This window comes from Pan paniscus, chromosome 22 (genome assembly GCF_029289425.2).
Source record: "Pan paniscus chromosome 22, NHGRI_mPanPan1-v2.0_pri, whole genome shotgun sequence".
Classification (NCBI taxonomy): domain Eukaryota; kingdom Metazoa; phylum Chordata; class Mammalia; order Primates; family Hominidae; genus Pan; species Pan paniscus.
Window position 1 is genome coordinate 34,437,300 of NC_073271.2, and position 21,109 is coordinate 34,458,408.

At 45.4% G+C, this 21,109-nt stretch overlaps 1 long non-coding RNA gene across 2 annotated transcripts; it reads right to left on the minus strand.

Moving 5' to 3' along the window:
* Nucleotides 1-104: 104 nt before the first annotated feature.
* On the minus strand, nucleotides 105-20,693 carry LOC130541113 (uncharacterized). Of its 2 annotated transcripts, XR_008955145.2 has the most exons (6): nucleotides 20,512-20,693; nucleotides 7,934-7,994; nucleotides 7,580-7,650; nucleotides 7,043-7,094; nucleotides 6,338-6,405; nucleotides 745-1,173 (listed from the first exon to the last, which is right to left on the minus strand). It is a non-coding gene; the product is annotated as an uncharacterized LOC130541113 (long non-coding RNA). The 2 variants fall into 2 exon arrangements; XR_010111117.1 differs by lacking the exons at nucleotides 6,338-6,405; nucleotides 20,512-20,693 and adding an exon at nucleotides 3,158-3,215 and having other exon boundaries at nucleotides 105-1,173; nucleotides 7,934-8,087.
* Nucleotides 20,694-21,109: the final 416 nt, after the last annotated feature.

Consider the following 21,109-nt stretch of genomic DNA (forward strand, 5'->3'; position numbering starts at 1 on the left):
AACTGATAAGGAGGAGCCACAGCTCAGCCACGGGAAGGGTAGACTTCTTTCTCATCTTGGCATGGGCTTCCCTGGTTGAAACACCAGACTGGTGAAGTATGACATACTGGTTTGAGTTAGTTTTATTTTATCTTTAAGAGGACTTTTAACTGGACCATCACCCCCAGGAAATGTTTCATGTAAAGAATAGCCAAGAAGGCCATAGATTCCATCCCACCAATGACACACAGCAACTGACCATTCACCCCCATATCCTGCACTGGATTTTCCATATGGCCAACTCAAGTACACATATTGCTTTACCGAGTGATGCTCATCTTTGCCTGCAATTACCACCGCGATTACATTTCTCCTCATTAGCCTAGATGGGAGGGTGCAGGGAAGGATGGTTGGATCAGGAGATCTAGTTACCATACTCTGACACTGAATTTGCTGGGTGGCTCTGCTCAAGTCAATTGACCCATCTGTGCCTCCTCTCGTGGCCCTTGTTCAGATATGCAGTGATTCCATGACTGATTTTCAGTGTTGGTCTCAAGCATGTAGCTGCCACTTGGTGCAGAGCATTAGCATATCTTTGTAATTGCTAATGAGGGAAACAAAATTCCAGAAAAGCTGTTTGGAGGAACCTAAGAATAACACTATGAGCTAAGCACTCTGCCCAAACAAATTTTGTTAAAAGAAAACCAAATTATTATCCTTTTGCAAAATAATAGCAATAATGGCCTTAACTAACATTTGCCAGGCTCTAAATATGTATCTTGCAGTGTCTAAATATTTTACACATTGTTTTCATTCCCTCCTGTTCACCCCATTGGTGAGGGAGACATTCCACACTAGAATTATGAGGATGACCAAACACATTACACTCGATGCTTAACAGATGCGATTGACGGCAGTTATTATTCACTACACTCGCAGCCTGGGAGAGGTGAACACAGCATGGGATGCTGGCCATACAGGGGTTGCCCTCAGGAGCAGGATGAACAGGCAGGGGCTGTGGGTAGCAAGCTTTGTAGCAACAAGAGGGTGAGGTGCTCCCTGGTTCCTGCAGGAGAATATGATGGGCTTTGAACAATTCCGAGGTTAGCAGGAAACTGATACCCACTACTCAGGGATAAGTAGGAGCTGTGCCTGGTCCACTTGATAAGGTGGGTTGCTTGACTGGAGCCTTATCTGCAAGAGTAGAATGGAGAGAGGCTTTTGTGGGTACGTCAGTAGAGGTACTGCTGATTTGACCAGATTTGAAGGCAGCACACTATACCACGCCTCAATTTCAGCCTTTACATGACACACACATCGTATTATTTCATCATCGCAACACTCCTATGAAATATCATTAAGCCTTTTTACAGATCATGAAATTGAGGCTTAAATGAGGCCAAGCAAATTGCCCAGTGTTTGCTAGCTGGCAAGTGGCTGAGCTGGTATTCAAAGCCAGGTTTGTTACTCTCAGAGTCTGAGCTCATAAGCAACTGTGTACAGGTAGATGCAACAACCCATCTTAGACATGAATCAAGAAAAAAGAAGGACAAGGGGGGAACACCCTACCCCAAATAACCAGAGAGCTCAACTTAAACACACACAGTCTTTTGTTCTGTCCACCATGTGACCTCCTGAGTCCCAGGCTACCTTCCGCAAGGCAGCTGGGTTAATTAAGCCACCTCAGTGACCATTAACAGCAGCAGCTCTGCCTCACACTTTAATCAGTGGTCCCTGAAGTGCTTACAAGCCCAGCTGCTCAGGACACACTTTCGATTCTACAGCCTGGAGGAAGAGAAACCATCCAAGCAGATCAACCAGCTCCCAGGTGCTTCAAATTCCCAAGGTCAGAGACGGCACCAGTCAGTCATCCTCTTGCATGTGGATGTTGGGTATGTCAAAGGGACTTGATGTTCTATAATAAATTCCTTTACACAGAAAAGAGGCTTTAGATCTCTTTCAGTCCAAAGCCTTCATTTTATGGTTAAAGAAAGTAAAGTGGCCTCCCCAAGGTCACAAAGTTGGTTAGGGCAGAACCTGCTTGGATCCCTTCCCTAAACCCTTTCCCAGCTTCCTCCTCCCATGCACACCTCCCACTCTCAGGTGGAAGAAAGGAGAAACTCTCTTCCTCAGCATCCTTTGCAGTTAGGCTGACCATGTGACCCGTTCCAGGCTTTGTGCCAAGAGGGAATCTGCCAGGAGGAGTCTGGGAGCAGTGTTTCCTCCCTGATAGAAAGAAAGAATGGGCGGGCGCGGTGGCTCACGCCTGTAATCCCAGCACTTTGGGAGGCCAAGGCGGGCGGATCACCAGCTCAGAAGATTGAGACCATCCTGGCTAACATGGTGAAACCCCATCTCTACTAAAAATATAAAAAAATTCGCTGGGCGTGGTGGCAGGCACCTGTTGTCCCTGCTACTCGGGAGGCTGAGGCAGGAGAATGGTGTGAACCCAGGAGGCAGAGCTTGCAGTGAGCAGAGATCATGCCACTACACTCTAGCCTGGGCGAGAGAGCGAGACTCCGTCTCAAAAAATAAAAATAAAAAAAAATAAAAGTAAATAAAATAAAAAAATAAAATAAAAAAGAAAGAAAGAAAGAAAGCATGGCGAAAGAGCTCTCTCATCATCCTCTCCAACCTCTACCTCCTATAAGAGCCAGTGAAGGACCTGAGGCTTGAAACCAGAGGTGTCTTTTAGCCATGAGGGAAAGTTCAGAGATGCGGACACAGCAACTCAGCCTCATGTGGCTGCTAAATCAACCCCCAAACTGCCCTTCCTGACTCCTCATTTCAGTAACAATTAATCCAAGTTTAAACCACTGTTAGTCATGTTTTCTCTTTGCAGCCAAACACCCTCCTCTGAGCAGCAGTCACTAGAGTTAGGCAGTGGGTGAATACCCAGAAATGTCACTCACTAGCAACCAGACCCAGGGCAAGAAACTTTTCTCTGTCTCAGTTTCCTTTTTTGGAAAATGGGCATATATTTTTACAGAGGTGCTGTAAAGTAGTGCTCCCCAACCTTTTTGGAACCAGGGACTGGTTTCGTGGAAGACAATTTTCCCATGGACCAGGGGTGTGGGGGTGGGGGAAGGTTTCAGGATGACTCAAGTGCATACTTTTATTGTTCACTTTATTCCTATTATTACATTGTAATATATAATGAAATAATTATACAACTCACCAAAATGTAGAATCAGTGGGAGCCCTGAGCTTGTTTTCCTGCAACTAGTCAGTCACACCTGGGGGTGATGGGAGACAGTGACAGATCCTAAGGCATAAGATTCTCATAAGCAGCATGCAACCTAGACCCCTTCCACGTGCAGTTCTAAATAGAGTTTGCTATGAGAATCTAATGCCGCCACTGATTTGACAGCAGGTGGAGCTCAGGCAGTAATGTGAGCAAGGGGGTGGGGGACGACTGTAAATAGAGATAAAGCTTCCCTTGCTCACCCATCATTCATCTCCTCCTGTGTGGCCCGGTTACTAAGAGTCCAGGACTGGTACCCATCTGTGGCCCGGCAGGGGGAGTGGTTGGGGACCCCTGCTGTAAAGCTTAAATATTTATAAAGATTGTATAATATTTTCTAGCTCACAATTGACTGTTAGCTATTATTATTTCATTATTCTCTCAGCCTACTTTCACAGAGGCTCTCCAACACAGAGCTCCTCAAAACTTTTGACAATACAGATGAATTACCTGGCAATTGTGTTTAAATTCAATTTCTGATTCAAAAAGTCTGCCGTGGGCCTAAGACTGCATTTATGAAATCTTTTAGGGTATGTCTGTGCTGCTGGTGCTCAGATCACACTTTGAGAAGCAAGACTGTGGGACCCTCTGGGTCTGTTTCCTGCTAGTTCAGCCTTCTAGCTGGTGGATTTGCACTAATAGTATGCCCCAACCTTCTCATTATACTCATGGAAGCTCTTTCCTACAGTCAGACTGTCCTTACATCCAGCAGCCTATTCATCAAATTCTAATTCCTGGGCTTAGCCAGTGACTCAGACCCTCCTTCTCCAGGTCTAATGGATGTCACTGTCAATCACAATGTCACCCTCAAAGGCCCACGGTCTAGCCTAGTCAGAGGGAACTGGATGTACAGAAAGACAGGTATATGGAAGAAATCTGGGGCTTTTTGAGGATTTCATTCAAAGCAGGATGCAAAGGTTCATATACTTCAGGACTGGAGCCACTTGGGGACCTTGGTCTCAGGATGATGTATGTTATGATAACCCCCAGGACTAGAATCCATTAATTCCCTTGATCCAGCACTGTGCTCCAGCCCTGGGACAGGCTTAAAGTTTGTCCTGACCCAGTTCATCTCATCTGCCTGCCTGTACTTCTGTCAGCTGCCTGTGCCAGATGTTTTATTCCCCTCCTTCCACTTGTGAAGAAGCTCAAAACCTGCGATGAGCTCTACTTCCTTCCAAGGCCAGTCTTGCCTTCACATACCTCTTCCCCTTCTTCTCCCTGTACTCTCTCCACTGGGTCTCCCCACACTCTTGCCCCCCAGTCCTGTGCTTTGCTCTCCATGTTGCTGAAGTTCACCTTCTTTCCTTCCAGATTGTGTCCTCAATTCCTCTCTTAATCGATTTTGTGTTGCGTGATTACCATACAGTAGGTAATTCATAAAGAAAAGATATTTATAAAATTTATTCTCACAGCTCTGAAGTCTAGGAAGTCCAATGTCAAGGTGCTGGCATCTGGTGAGTGCCTTCATGCTGTGTCATCCCCAGGCAGAGGACAAGAGAGCAAAAGAGAGGGAGATGGCCAAACTTGCTTTTATAACAAACCCACTCTCATGATAACTAAACTACTCCTGCAATAATGACATTATTCTATTCATGATGGTGAAGCCTTCATGGCTTAATCACCTCTTAATGGTCCCACCTCTTAATACCATCACAATGGCCATTACATTTTAACACAAGTTTTGGAAGTGCAGTGTTTTGATTATTTGTCCCCTTCAAAAAGTATGTTGAAAAGTCTCAATGTAGCAGTATTAATGGGTGGGGCCTTTAAGAGGTGAGTGAGTCATGTGGGTTCTGCCTTCATGAGATTAATCCATACATGAATTAATGGATTAATGGGCTATCACAGGAATGAGTCTGTTTAAAAGCCAGCGTGGCTCTCATTTTCACACCCTTGCCATGTGATGTCTTGAGCCATACTGGGATTCTCCAGAGAGTCCCCACCAGCAAGAAGGCCTTCGCCAGATGTGGCCACTCAACCTTGGATTTCCTCAGAACTGTAAGAAATGAATTTATTTTCTTTATAAATTATCGAGTCTCAGTTATTCAATTTTAGCAACAGAAAACAGAGTAAGGCAGGAGGGGGACATTCAAACCACAGCATTCCAACCATGGCCCCCCCAAAACTAATGTTTTTCTGACATACAAAATGCATTCATTCTATCTTGATGCCCCAGAAGTCTTAACTCATTTCAGCATCAACTCAAAAGTCCAAAGCCCAGAGTCCCATCTGAATTAGAAATCGGGGAGACTCAAGGCATGATTCACGCTGAGGCAAATTCCTCTCCAGCTATAAACTGTGAAATTAACAAGCTACATGCTTCCAAAATACAATGGTAGGACAGACATAAGATAGACATTCCCATTCCAAAAGGGAAGAATAAGCAAGAAGAAAGAGATAATCTGCTTTGACTCCATGTCCTGGGCACTCTGGGGCAGGAGTTGGGTTCCCAGGAACTCAGGCATCCTTGCTCCTATGGCTTTGCTGAGTTCAGTCTACCTAGCAGGTCTCACGGGTTGGAGTGTGGCACCAGCAGCTCTCCCAGGTTAATATTTCAAGCTGGTAGCTCTACAGTTCTGGGGTCTCAGAAATGACCCTGGCTCCACTAGGCACAGCACAGCCCCTGCAGCAGCTCCAACTCCACATTTAGACTCAGCATTGCCTGAATAGAGCTCCCTGTGATGGCTCTGCCTCCATGACAAGTCTTTGCCTGGGCCCCCAGGTAGACTGTGACAGCCTTTAAAATCTAGGTGGAGGTCACTGTGCCCCACAGCTCTTGCATTCTACATGCCTGCAGAATTAGCACCATGTAGATGCTGCCAATGTCTACAGCTTACACCTTTTGGAGCAGTTGATTGAGCCACAACTGGGGCCACTTGAACCACAGCTGGAGCAGTGGAGAATCACTGCACCAGGATGTAAAAACAGAGACCCAAGGTGGTCCTGGACAGTGAGCCTGTAGAGAGCATCCAGGCCCATCCCCAAAAACCATTCTGTCCTCTGAGAGCTCTGGACCTGTCATTGAGGGCAGCTTTGAAGATCTCTGAAATGCCTTTGGGGTCATTCTTCCACTGTCTTGATGAGCCCTTCCATCTGTACGAGTCTCCTTACCCAACGGTTTGTTGGCCACACCCTTGGTTTCCTCATGTGAACACATTTTCATTCTTTAAATGGTCAGGCTGAAAATTTTAAAAATTTTTCTGTTCTGCTTTTGTTTTAAATTATCAATTCCATCTTTAAGTCATTTTTTCCCTCTTGGATCTTACTATATGCAGTTAAAAGTAGCTGCACAACTCCTCCAATATTTTGCTTAGAAGTTTCTTCTACTAGATATTCTAGTTGGACACTCTTAAATTCCACCTTCTGTAAATCCCTTGGGCACGGACACAATTTGACCACGCTCTTTGCCATTTCATAACAAGGATGCTCTTTACTCCAGTGTCCAAAAAGATACCCTCTTTTTCCACCTGAGACCTCATCAGAATGGCCTTTACACTCAGCACTTCTATCAACATTCTGATCATGGCCACTCAAGTAATCTGTAAGAAGTTTCATACTCTCCCTACAGCTCTCCTCTTCATCTGAGCCCTCTCTAAAATTGTCCTTACTACTCTGTTTATGGAAATCTAGGCTTTTTCTAGCCTACTCTTCCAAATTGTTTCAACCTCTATCGATTGCCCAGTTCCAAAGCTACTTTCACATTTTCAGGTATTTGTTATAGTAACAGCCTCAATTCTCAGTACCAACTTTCTAACCATTTTGTGTTTCTATAAACACAGGTTGGGTAATTTATAAAGAAAAGAAATATACGCTCACAGTTCTGAAGGCTGGGAAGTCCAATATCAAGATGCTGGCATCTGGTAAGGGCCTTTGTGGTGTGTCACCCCCATGGCAGAAGGTGGAAGGCAAGACAGCATGAGAGAGCAAGAGAGCAAGAGGGGGTCAAATTCACTAGTACAAGCAGCCTACTCTCATGATAACTAACCCACTCCTGCAGTAACAACATTATTCAATTCTTGAGGGTGGAGCCCTCGTGGCCTCATCACCTCTAAATACTGTCACACTGGCAATTAAATTTTAACATGAATTTTGGAGGGGACATTCAAACCACAGCACTCTCCAAACCTCTCTTAGCATCTTCTATAAGCCTCTAGTTTACAGTATGCCAAATGCCACTATGGCCCCTTGTTTGAAACATGTTTGTCTCCCCAGTCACTGAGCTTTCTGAAGGCAGCAACAGCCTTTCATCCCAGATCCTCTTTCTGGCTGGACCCCTCCCCTGGCTCCACCCCAACCTAACATGCCTTCCAGGCACCTGTGTCACTCTGGAGGCCGAAGAGCACAGGCAATTACCTGTGTGATGTGTTTTTCCATCTTTGTTTCATTGCCTTCATCAACCTTCTGATCAAGGTAGCCAGAAGCTGCTGTATGATCAAGTGAAAAAATAAAATCTCAGAATTATTAATCACTTCTAATGTGCTGGGCACCCTGATAAGAAATTTATGTATGCCAGTTTAATTAATTCTTGCAACTATTATCGCTATTGGATTTCTATCATCTCCACTTTACAGATGCGGAAATGGAAGCTGAGGGCAGGTAATAGGAATATTGTCTGAGGTTCCACAGCCAGGAAGAGAAGCAGTGGAGCCAGGAGCCCAGCCTCTGTTAACTTCTAGCAAAATGGCTCAAGGAAATATCAGCACAAACCTGGTTCTTGGCTGGCTTCTCCTTTTCACCGGTGGACAAACTGGTGGAAAAGTGGAGGGTCCTGTTTAAAAGAGAGTAGTTTAGTTAAATCACTGAGTTTTATTTCCTCCCACCAAACTATGAGTTGTTATTGCAAGATCCCTGAGTCAATGCCAATCTTCTACAGTCCTGGGAGCTTAAATACACTTGGCAAGCAACACCAAGTTATACAGTTTCCAATACTTAGAGGTATCTGTGAATGCAGATCTTAATGCAGTATATTCTTCTGGGGCTGCATTTTCTGTCTGAAACAGAGAATGTATCTTAGATGATGTGCTTAGCACAAAACATGCTTCATCTCAGGACTCAGTTAGGATAACAACAAGGCAGGCACATTGGCCAGTGTCAAGTGTGAAGGTCCAATTTAGGCCCTTACTGTGTTGAAGGCCACTGGGCAGATGCCAGGACAGACACAGAGGCCAGGCTCCAGCACAGCGTCAGGGGAAGTCCATGCCAGGGTGTACTTGATCTGATCTCCCACATAACATAAATGATCCTAGAGACGAAGGTCCTGCCAAGAGATCTCCGGGTGACTCCAGGAGTCCTTGAGGCTGTGAATCTTTGCACCATACTTTAAATTTCTACAGAGCCCCAAATGCCTGTTGCCTCCTCAGCTCCTTTTGTAAAGGAACATGGGTAAACCATGGACCATTAAGAGTAGACAAAGTTTTGCCAAGTCCTTGGTGCTATGTAGGGAAGAGCTTCTCAGAATGTTCTACTGGGTCCTTCTAGCTGTGGAGGAGGGCAAATGAGCACCAGGGGTCTGGAGGGATAGCCCGAAGCAGCCCCATAACTTGCATGGAATGTTTTTGAAGTCTTGTATTTATCTTAATAATTCAAGAGAATTTTACATTTCTTTCCATGCTATACCCATGTCTATTTTATATTAAATGTAGCATTAATAATTGCCCGAAACCTGAAAAAAATGGTGCCCCAGAAAGCTGTACCCACAGTTCTCCTGTAGCCGCCATGGGGGGACATAGGCCCCAGTTCAAAAGCACCGATATATGGCATTAATCTCACTGATTATTCTAGAACCTTCTCTGGCCCACACTTAGAAAAACCACAGGCAGCCAGGGGCTTGAACCTAAGCAACATGCACACAAGTTCAGACCCAACAAAGGGAAGAATTTCCAGGAGAGATTTGTGCATAGGCTCAAGAAGCCTTTTAGAAAATGAACAAACAAAATATCTCATCATAAGTCAGGGACACCTAATATTTTGGATTCTCTGAACACTGATGTAGTCTACAGAGATCCTCCTCAGGAAAAAAAAAAAAAAAACCACAAAACATTTCTTAGGTCTGTGTGTCCTTTAGAGATTTCTAGCGATGTGAGACCATCTGTGGGTCCCTAAGAATATAAAGATTCCCACTGAGATCCTTTGTGCAAAGGTCCCTTGTAGAGGGCATATGTTTTCTTTAAATGTTTTGAGCCAACGTCTAAACATTGAGAAAGTTCACACTGTTGTCTGGATCCTGGAGACTTGACAGCTTTGGACCTACATGATCTCATGGCTCCATGGAGGGGAGGAGCTGCCGCTGCCCCTGCAGCTGGGATTCCCTGTCCCCTCTGCCACACCACCCCCATTCCTCCTTCACAGAACCCGCCGGCCCCTGTGGCCGCTGAACTGGTGACTTGTCATGCCATTAGGTCATCGTCGGGGACATCAGGCCCTGACAGTGGCCAAGAGCCATGTGGAGTCCATGCTAGTCATCACGTGCCCCAGCTGACCTTCCACCCAGACCTGCTGCAGGGCTGTGGCTGGAGAAAAGCTGGGTCAAAGAAGCGGAAGAATCTACAGATACATCCAGTACTAGGAGCATTGGTTGCAGTGGAGGAGTTCAATTCCCCATACGGGGAATATTCTCCCCACTCCACTTGGAATGAAGCCATGAGGGTGAGTGGAGAGTCAGAGTCTGCCGCAGCCTTGGGGCAGAAACAGCTTCCCAGACAACATCGGCACCTTCCCTTGGGACGGTGGTGGCTGCAGCAACAAATTAACACAAATAGGGTGACTTAAAACAACAGAAATGTATTGTCTCACAGTTCTAGAGGCCAGCAATCTGAAGTCAAAGGGTCCACAGGGCCATGGCACCCTCTGGAGACTCAAGAGGAGAATCTGCCATTTGCCGCCTCCAGCTTCTGGTCTCTCCAGGCATCCACTGGCTTGTGGCTGTGTCACTCCAATCTCTTCTTTCTGTCTGTGTTTTCTCTTCTGTCTCTTCTGAAGACTCCTGTCATTGGATTTGGGGCCCACCTAATCAATCCAGGATGATCTCATCTGGAGATCCTTCCCTTAATTATATCTGAAAAGATTTTTTTTTCCAGATGAAGTCACATTCACAGGTACTCGGGATTAGGACTCGGACGTATCTTTTGGGGGTCACCATTCAACCCACTACCCAGCTTCTTAGCCACTGGCATACGTCATAGGCAACAGCAGCCCCTAATAACAAGTGTCAGTCATGGTGGTGGCTTTGCCAGTGTTCATGGTAAAAAGTGCCCTCCATGAGCCAGACCTGAGTGGGGAGGAGAATACAGAACCACATCGCAACTTGACTTGGATGCCCTTGGTAATGAGCATGAGAGCCCAACCGGAGGACACCAAGAGGTCTCTGGGAGGGATGGAGGCACATGAAAGAGGTCCTGGAAGAGTCAGTAGGGGCTGAGCCTGATTTTTTTTTAACATGCTGTGACCTATTTGCACCCCAAGGCTGCTGAGGCCTGGGGAAGTGCTTAATTTGCACAGCTGCACCCTCATGAGAGCCCTGGTCTCATCTGAGTCCACCTGCCCATGCCCCAAATCCAAACCAGTGTGTTCCACTCTCATGCTCTGCCAACCAGTATGAGGTGAGCCATCCAACACTCCTGAGCACTTCCCGTGTGAAGTTCCCATGCTGGGGTACCCCTCTCCCTAGAGCTCTAGATGGAAAGACAGAGAGGCATTCTCCAATCACCTGGGAAAAGTCAGTTAGGTGTGGATGCCAGAGGTTTTCATCGTCCTATTCCTGTCCCTTATTTAAAAAGTGAGTGGGCTCTGTGTTCACTGTCCCCTGGTGGGATGCAGTAGAAATAAAGGCAGAAATTGCCCAGCTTTGGTCTTCTGGAAGTCTAAGCCCCTGGGGGATGTCAGAGAATCTACTGAGCTGGCAAAATAAAAGGGCTTAGGGGTATGTATTAGCCCATTATTGCTATAAAGAACTACCTGAAACTGGGTAATTGATGAAGAAAAGAGGTTTAATTGATTCAGTTCTGCAGGCTTAACAGGAAGCATGACTGGGAGGCCTCAAGAAACTTACAATCATGGCGGAAGGTGAAGGGGAAGCATGTTTTACCATAGTGGAGCAGGAGAGAGAGAGAGACAAGGGGAAAGTGCCACACACTTTTAAATGATCAGATCTCATGAGAACTCACTATCACGAGAACAACAAAAGGGGAAGTCCACCCCCCATGAGCCAATCACCTCCCACCAGGTCCCTCTCTCAACACTGGAGATTACAATTCAACATGAGATTTGGATGGGGACACAGAGCCAAATCAGATCAGAGTAGAAACAAAAAATACTGGACCAATAAACAGAAGGAACATTTCCCCAGATCAGGCAATTTTCCCCAGGTCAGGGAGATATTCTCCTGGGATGTGGGGAGGAGACTGGGATAGCTCAGCAAGGTCCCAGGAAGGCGGCAGCTGCCTGGTCCTCTTAGGTACTTGAGAAAGGTATCTTCACCCCAAATGGGGCTTTGAACCTCAGGCCTAATTGCCTCAAGGGCCAGCCAATGGACTGTAATGTATATAGACTGATGATGAGGCCCAATGAGGACCAGAGGATCCACTCCTGCCCCCACCCCACTCAGCAGTTCCACAACCTACATATGTCCCTGAGACCATGATCTGGTCACAGAGTAAGGAAAGTGCCTTGGTTTGCTAGGGCTGGCCCAACAATTCCACAGACTGGGTGGCTTCAACCACAGACTTTTTTTTTTGTAGCACTTCTAGAGGTCAGAAGTCCAAGATCAAGGTGTCACTTGGCTATTTCTGAGGCCTCTCTCCTTGGCTTGTGGATGACTGTCTTCTGCATGTGTCTTCACATGGGCTTCTCTCTGTGCCTGTCTGTGTCCTAATATCCTCATTACAACACTGATTATATGGATTTAGGGCCCACTCTAATGATCTCATAGTAACTTAATTGCCTCTTTAGTGGTCCTGTCTCCAAATACCATCACATTCTGAGGTACTGGAAGTTAGAACTTCAACAGAAGAATTTTAGGAGTCCGAATTCAGCCCTTTACAAAGAGGAACTTTCAGGAAATGATCCAGCTTGGTGAAGAAATGGTTCTCTTGAAATAAAATTTAAGTAAATAAAAAACACAGATTTCTCTTTTGTACACACCTCGGGATGTGGACTGATTCATGCCTACTGGCCCCCACAGGTGCCTTTTCCCCAGGCAGGAAGGTACAGATCCTGGGAGGGGCATGATTGTGTTTTTGTTTTTTATTTTTTAAAGGAAATCTCCAGGTGATTTTCAGTCCCTCCCACAGAGGCCCACTGCTGTGCCAAGTGGGCACAGGGCAAATCCCAAAGCTCTTGCTCAGTTATAAGACAAATAGTCAGTAGGTGCCTTCTATAGGCGAAGTGTTGTGCAAGGCACCTGGAGGAAAACTAAAGTATGTGGCCTGCCCTTACCTGTTATATACAGCAAGGCGCTCGGTCAAAGCAAAGAAAGCCCAAAGGCATTCCCAAGCTTGGTGCTCCAGACCTCCCTGTGCACTCACATGCCTGTGCTCTTTACTCTCATCCAGGTTCTTTCTCCCTCCCTAGATCTGCTAAGAAGTGTATATGGATGGGTCACCTTTTCCAAAGAAGGGTGGGAACGTCCTCCCCTCAAGGGAAACAAGTGTCCTGTGGTGGCAAGGAATAAGGAGAGTGAGGAATATGACTTTGTGGCAAATGCTTTAACTTGGACGTAAGAGCTAAGTCTGGCATTGCTGCAATTGAATGGATACTATTGTCCCAACTTTGCAGAAGACTCTGCGTATCTTACTTTGGGATATCCTGAAAGTGGACCTTTGGACAAAGATTTTCTATGCAAGCAGTTTCTTGGGCAGGGATCCAGGAAGCACAGTGAGGGAGAGGGGAACAAGTGCTGGGAAGGGGAGGGGATCAGTAGAGGACACGCTAGTGAGTGGGCTACTGCTGCAGGCGCATGGGGCTCAGTCCCAGTGGGGACTCTGAAGCCTAGGGCCATGAGCTCAAGTAAGCATGCATTGGAATAAGGAGAATGCCCAGACCTTGTAGGATTGTTGGTCATAGAGTCTGAATTGACATTGATAGCTGGGGACATACGGGAGCCAGGTAATACATGGAGTCCTGGCCCAGGTCTAGCTTACAGTGGATTTGTTTGACTCATAGACCACTGAGTGGTTGTTTTCCTAATCACTCAATAGAGAGTTGGAATGAAAATTCTTGGTGGTTGTCAAAAGTCTCACATTGGAACCTTGACCTGTAGCATAAGAGTTTTAATACCGGGGAAAGCCAAATAGAAACCCAACCCCTGTCCTTGGTCAAAATAATTTTTTAAAAAACAAAATGCATCCCCAGGAGAACAATGGAGCTTAGTGGTACCAGCAAAAAATTTGAAGAAGGCAGGGGTGGTATCATTGCCATATCCCAATTTAATCTGTTAGGGAAGCAGGAGCCCAGGCGAGCCAAAGTGACACCATTTTAAAATCAATTCCATCGTAAAACTGGCAAGGCATATTCCTTGCCAGTCACGACCCATGGTCCTGAGATGTTTACAGCTAAGGAAGCAGCTTAGTGATGCTACAAGGACACACTCCTACAACAACAAGACGTCCAGATGTCCCAATACTCATATATGTTTCCAAGATAATTATAGTTACGCTTTGATGTACTTACACACTAAAATGTCAAGGATAGTTTTATTTAAATCAATAGAATAATTTTGTCATGCTGTCAGCCCATCCGTATGTGGGCACAACTTAGTTTAGTCCCTACATAGACAAGACCCCTATATAAAAAATTAAACTTAAAATAAAGATGATACATTCCTCTGCTTGCTTCCTGAGGAATGTAATGGAGTAGTTTCTAATAAACTTGCTTCTTTCACTGTGCTCTGTGACTTGCCTTGAATTCTTTCCTGCATGAGATACAAGAATCCTCTTTTGAGATCTGGATTGGGACCCTATTTTCCAGCAACAAATCCATCAGTCTGGCCACTACAGAAATCAGAGGGTCATGGAGATGACAACGGGCTATCACAAACTCAAGCAAGTAGTAGCGTCCATTGTAGCAAGTGTGCCATACGTGGCAAAGAGAGATTAACACAGCCTTTAGAACATGGTGTGCACAGGGGTGCTGCCCTTGACCTGGAAATGTGTACTTTGCCCTATGTATCAGCAAAAAAGACCAGAAGTAGTTCCCCTTCATGTAGGACTGATATAGATTTCTCCTGAGGCCTCTTTCCTTGACTTGCAGACAGCCACCTTTTCACTGTTTCCTTACCTTGTCTTTCCTTCGTGTGCACACATCCTTGGTGCATCTCCCCCTCCTTATAAGGACATCAGTCATACTGGATTAGTGTGCTACTCTTATAACCTCATTTAATCTTAATTACCTCTTTAAAGGCCCTATCTTCAAATACGGTCATATTGGAGGTTAAGGCTTCAACCCATGCATTTGAAAGCGGAGGGACAAAATTTAGTCTGTAAGAGGCACCATGGCACAGATAGACAGAATGACTCAGCCAGCTATGATCAGCCATCTCAATTCTGGCACAAGGAGCTCACAGAGTAGCTAAGGTGACAGAGAAGGAGATTGAGGTTGTGCCTGGACCTAACAGCAAGGGCTCCCTCTCATCAAGGCTGATCTAGCTTTGGCTGCTGCTGCATGTCCAACCCATCAGCAGCAGAGGCCGACAATGACACACAGACCTGTCTAGCCCAAGTGCGTGCCCCCTCCCAGGGGACAAGTGTCACCAATGACTGACTTCTGCATGGGTATGTAGGTGCAGCCCCTTTTCTTCAATTTGGGAAAACTCTGATGGATCATTCCGGTTACGGAGCTCCTGTGGAAGCAACTGAGGTCTCAGTCATAGCACCATCACAGGTCAGCTTCTCTCTCTGCCCAGTTCTGCCATCCTCACTCCCTTACATGTGTATCTCCCAAGAACACTCCCCAATAAACGTCGGCACTCAGCTCTCAGAGTCTGCTTTCAAAGGACCTATGATAAGACAGTAACCTTTCTAAAACTGATCTGAGAATGAGCCTGCGTTCAGAATATCCTTTCCCCACTGTAGAACACTGGTGCCCCTCATCTACTTTAAATATTTCTGTGGCTTATTACCCTAGTTGAAATACACACCTGGCATTCTACAAAAGGAATCGAAGTATTGTCTCAAAAGACTATCTTCATGATTAATCAAGGCCCACTGAGCCATAGGGCCTCCAGCCTTTCCCTAACTGAGGGATACTTCTGCTAATGGTGAAGCTTGGTGTTAAAAATAATGTTTAGACCTGTTTTGTGACATTCTGAATGTAGAACAGCCAAAGCCATTTAGATTAGTGTCATTTGTTCTCATAAATGTGAATAAAATGCTTTGTGGGACTACCAAATTCTTTAAAACACGTTACATAAAATGTGCAGATAATCTTAAGAGATTCTTTTTAGAGTTGGTGTGTTTCATTCAATAAACTTGTTTTATCAAATCACACAACATTTATTTAATTGTCACCAATCATTCTTTTATTTCATCATATAGAGTATTGTATATTTGTCTTATTTTTTTTTTACCAAGAAATGAACTTTCTAAAACTTATGAAAACATTTAGATGGTAGCTTACAAAAATACACAGTGATAGATAAATTTTTCCTTATTCTCTTAAGGTGTATGTGGAAAATAAAGTACAAAGATCAATGGAGAAACTAATATCCTCCTGCCTGCCCATGTTTTCAAGCAATTAATAAATAAGAGAAAAGAAGCAGCAAAGAGACAACAAAAATATATAATGACATCCCTTCACATGGGGTGGGGGAGAAGCACCACCTCCTCTCCAACAGGATACCCACACCTTCCAGATTATCTGGGTAGACCTCAAATTCCAATACTCTGATCTGCCATCCTCAGAAGATCACGTAGGACTGTCAGATACCTTGTTCTCTTTGGGGAAAGGGTATAGAGCACAGAGTCCCAGTAACCACACACCTTCTTACCCAGCCTACAATGGCTTCAGAGCACAGAGGTTGCGGTGCCCTTGGCTTCCTGACCAGGCGCTCCTGGTTGGCCTTCCCCCAGCACTTCCCAGCAGACCTGGTTCCTGGTAGTGACTCCTTTGCTTTTCTTCCAGGTCTATTTTTGTCCAGAGTCGCCAATTCCCCACCACAAGTCTCCGTTCTTTTCCCCCAAGGACCTTCATTGATTACCCTAAAGGGGTTTTCCCTTGCCCAATCCTGGTGCCTTTGAGTCACAGCCGGCATCCTTGCCAGGGGGCCACCAGCCCACTCTGCTAGCTGACCAACAATCCTGTTTTTGGGTCTAAGGAAAAGTGTCTCATGTGATCATCAGAGCTTGAGCCAGAGGACATATATGGGCAGGACTTAGACCAAGGGCCAAAGGCAACAGGCCCCAAGTGAGGGCAGAGATGTGAAGTCATAGATAGTCACTGCTGCTCCAGGCACCCACCTGGGAGAGCCTGCATTGCCCCATGAGTGACCAAGTGGTCTCATTCCTCTGGATATAGCAAAATTAAGAACCTTAGCCATGAAGAGGTCAGGAGGCTTAAAGGGACATTTCTGAAGTTGGGGCCTTTGCACTTGAAGTTATCCAAGTAGTTGAGCATTAGACGTCTTCCTCTTAAACCTTGTACGCTCTCCACCAAAAGGTTTGAAGCCTGGTAAAACTCTTGAAAAAATGCACACCATTGTGGTAGCCATGTCTTCAATTAGCCCCTATCTATAGAGCAACATTTTAGCTCAGTGACTGCAAAGACACCCTCTCTTCTTATTTTATCCCTAATGCTTAGGTTGCTGCTGGCTAATACTTAGTATTAAATAATTTATTTAATACTAAGAAGTATTAAATAAATATTGATGGCATGAATGATCATTCTGACTTGAAAGGGCATTTATTGAACTTTTTAGTCCACCAAACACCATAAGCCCTTGATTTTTATTTCTTCTGCTCTAATTTCTCAGAGCTTGCAGATATTTCCTTGCAGGTCATCGTTGCCACCTGGGCAAGACAGGAAGGCTACCCTCATCCCACTCACTTGTTCTCCTTTTGATCATATACTCTCATGTTCGCCAATGCATCAAATTGGTGACCTTCTTCTAATCACAGACAAGTACAATAAGATTGGAAGGTGTCATGTTTTGGCAGGTGAACCTGTTTCTATAAGGATCCTGAAAAGACCAAGGTATATTTATTACCCTCAGTTTCTTTCCTTGACTTGCTCTTTGCACTCTGATGGGCCAGCCTTGGAATATCTCCAAGAGCAGCTGTTGGCAGGTCTTTCACCCCAGGAAAAAAAATATCAGCTCTGTATTACTCAAGTTGTCTCTAAAGATGTTGGTCATTAGCCACTTCACTCTCTCTCGCCTGCTTGTGAAATATGGGTTGGATTCCTTCTGACATGTTACATCCCCAGTTGATCTCCTAACGCAAATAGGAATTTATGGAGACATTCAACCCAGGAGTTTATGACCTGACTGGGAGGGAAAATCTCCTGTACAAACATCTTCTCTAATTTTTTTGTATCTTTCCCATCTCAACATTCCCACTTCCCAAAGACTCTAATGAAACAGAAGCACAATTTTTGATTGAGCACCCAGTCTGTCTACTATAATACTCTCTGGATCCCTTGTTACCAATATATTTATAATCCTATTTCTAACTAAGGAGTTTAGTTATAAGCTAAACTCCAGCATTTCCTCAGGAGGTGCTGGCCTCATAAATGTCCTGCAAGCAAGGAAAGTAGATCTTCCAGGAATGGCAGGAATCACGAGAAGACTGAAGGGTCAGCTCTTTAATTGGACCACCTCAATCGTTTGGGCTGTTAAACAATCTTTTTGCTCAGTCTTTCCCACATTATAGTAATTAAATAGCTCCTCCCACATCCTCAACAAAGTCAAACACAGCAGCTTCACTGGGTGAAAAAGACCACTCTTGATTTGGGTGAAAAATGTTCTTTCCCACCCATGAGGAAGGCCAAGCAGCGAATCCTCCCACTGCTGAGATTAGAGCAGTTATTTCTGCTAACACTGCCATCCCTTCTCTCTCCAGAACACTTTCTCTGTTATCAAGTTGAGCAAAGCAAGGAAAAAGTAAGCTGGTCAAATGTTTACTTGGTTGGTGAGCGTTGACAAAATGTTGGCCTCTGTGTGGTTCTGGATGAGACATGCACCCCCTGACCCAGCCAGCCCTGGGCTACAATGAGAACCAAGGAGCAGGTGATAGCTCTTAAACAACCAGCCAGTCCCAGGTTTTCAGCCCAGTGTTTGTTCACTTATCCCAGACGCTTGACTCACGAGGGACCGTGTTTATACTGGCTCTGTCCCAGGGTCACTTTGGTTGAGTGGTATCCATTGGTGCGGCTCCTACAGCAAGAGACCAAGTCCTGATGCCAAGAGAGATTAGGAGTTTGCAACGGGAAAGAAGAGGAAGAAACAAAAAAGAGTGGCTCCAAGTCAAGTAAGTTGCTGAGCTGACTTGAGCTTGTTTCTACTTGTGGAAAACTAAAATCAATCTCTGGTCTGGTTGAAATAATCTTCAGACTGTCTGAACACCATAGTTGGTGGCACAGATTTACAGACATCTCAGCAGATTGGAGTGCAGGAGAGCAGAGAGTAAGTGGGTTATGAGCCAGCTTAAAGCTTCACTCAATGGAAACTGGAGCCCCGTCTTTCCAGAGAGGCAAAAAATGAATAATAATAATTGTGATGACGATGATGATGATGATACATTAAATAAACCTCCTTGGAGCTTTTTGCTGACTTCTTCTGCTGGTGCCTGCACTTTCTGCCTCCCTGGAGGTTCCAACAAACCTTCTGACTCTAAAAGGAAACCCTTCTGAGACCAAAAGGATAGCCAATTATCTCAAGTTTTACAGCATGAATAATCTAATTGGATACTAAGAGGAGTCCAGATATTTGCACAAAAATTAAACCATCACACAGAAGGGTATTATACCCCTGCCTGGCCTCCTTCTTCCTAAAAGCCTGGAGAGTGAACAGACTTGAGTGTTGAACGACCCCCATTTCCTCCTGCTCTACCATGAGTGGGCACCGTGGCCTCAGGCATGGGACCAACCTCTCCATATCCTCTCAGTTTGAGGAGGGAGGTGCTATCCACTGTGCCTCCCTTGATAGAAGAAATCAAGCATGCATTGAAGCCCTTGACAAAGAAAAAATTGCTGAACAGAAGCAAGGTCTGCAGGACATGGGTCCTATTGCTGCTGGGCATTTTGCAAGGATAAATATTACATAGTTACTCAGTTTGATAGGAAGTTTTCTCACAAGAATTGGAACTGGAGGGGATGGAAAATAAAAACTCCAATGGAAAAGGCTAAATTCCTTTTATCTTCATTCTTTATTGTTAACTACTTAAGCCACATAATCCCCTCAGTGTCAGGTATCCCAGGCCAAGAATCCTATATACCCAGGCACTTCGCCACCCCTGCACCACCAGGCCACATAATACTAGAGATTCGTTCAGAAAAACTCTTTCCAGATTGATTAATTGGTGATTGAATAAGTGAGGGAAGGAATAGGGGAAAGGGCAGAATCAGTAAATGGGAAGAGAACGCAGGAAGACAAAATTAGCGTGGCAGGTACAATGGCACCTGCCCAGATCCCCTCTCTATGAAGGACAGATGGCCGCAGCTGCCAGTAGGGCCATTATACCCTTCAGAAGTGGCTGCAGTTGCAGAGAGATGCCTGACTAGGGCATCCCACAACTGACAGATCCAGGCAGGTGTATAAAGGTACCACTGGGTCATTTTAACCCAATGCTGAACAATGCTGCTAAGCCATTTTAGCTCCTGAGCTTCCCTGGCATCCGCTGAGGCTGTCTCCTCTACATCATTGCTCAGCTCCCACCTCTGCCCACTCAAACTTTTCTTGTCCTCACTTCCACTGGTGTCGATCTCAAGGGCACCAAATATCCTATCCCTTAAAATCCATTAACAAATATCCTATCCCTTAAAATCCATCTCAGAATCTGCCTCCAGAGAACGCGACTGTGACCACTAGGAAATGTAGCCAATGGAAATTCTCAAAGACTAAGAGGAGAATGAAGAAGGCAGGGGACACACTCATCTTCTTTGTGCTGTCATTGCCATTCCTTGTCTGGGTGTCTGCTTCAGCAAGGCACTGGAGCACAGTGACAAAGAAACATGTGTTAGGTTCCTGGGACCTCTTTCTCACCTTAGTTTTGTCACTCACGAGCTGTGTGGTCATGGATAAGTCAATGTCTCAGGGCCTCTTTTTGCAAGTTAAGAAACAAGGAGAATAATGATCCTACCTGACATTTGAGTCATCATGAGGATCTCCTATGACCGTGGATGCCAGTGTGCACGGGAGATGGTAACACCCCATCTGCTAGTGACATTTCCCTCTTCTCCAGCCAAAGCTTGGAAAGACAGTGGGACCTTGAAAATGGCAGCCAGAAAGGCAGCCATTTCCACCCTGACCTTCAATCCCCAGGCTGAGGAAGTCCTTGCAGGGAGGAGTTAGCTGCTAGAAGTCATGGGAGAGGGGAGGGTACTATCTCATTAAACTCTCACACCATAGATCATATTGAACACCTGCTACCTATGTGTTAAACTCCAGGCCAGTCCACACACATAGGGAGATGGAAATTAACTAAACCTGCAAACAAATAAAAACCTCCCACAGGGAATAAGCCAAGTAACAGGAGTTACAGAAGGCCTCCCTGAGGAAGTCACACTTGAACTGAGAACTGAATGACGAGAAGGAGGTATGACGACAAAGGAGGAAGGGAAGGTGATTGCAATCTGAGATGAATATGAGTCCCAAGAAGTCCTCATGGTCAGGGGAGCAGAGAGCAGAAGGCCTGGAACACGAGGGTGAAGCTGGGAGAAGTTGGGAGGCAAGAGCTG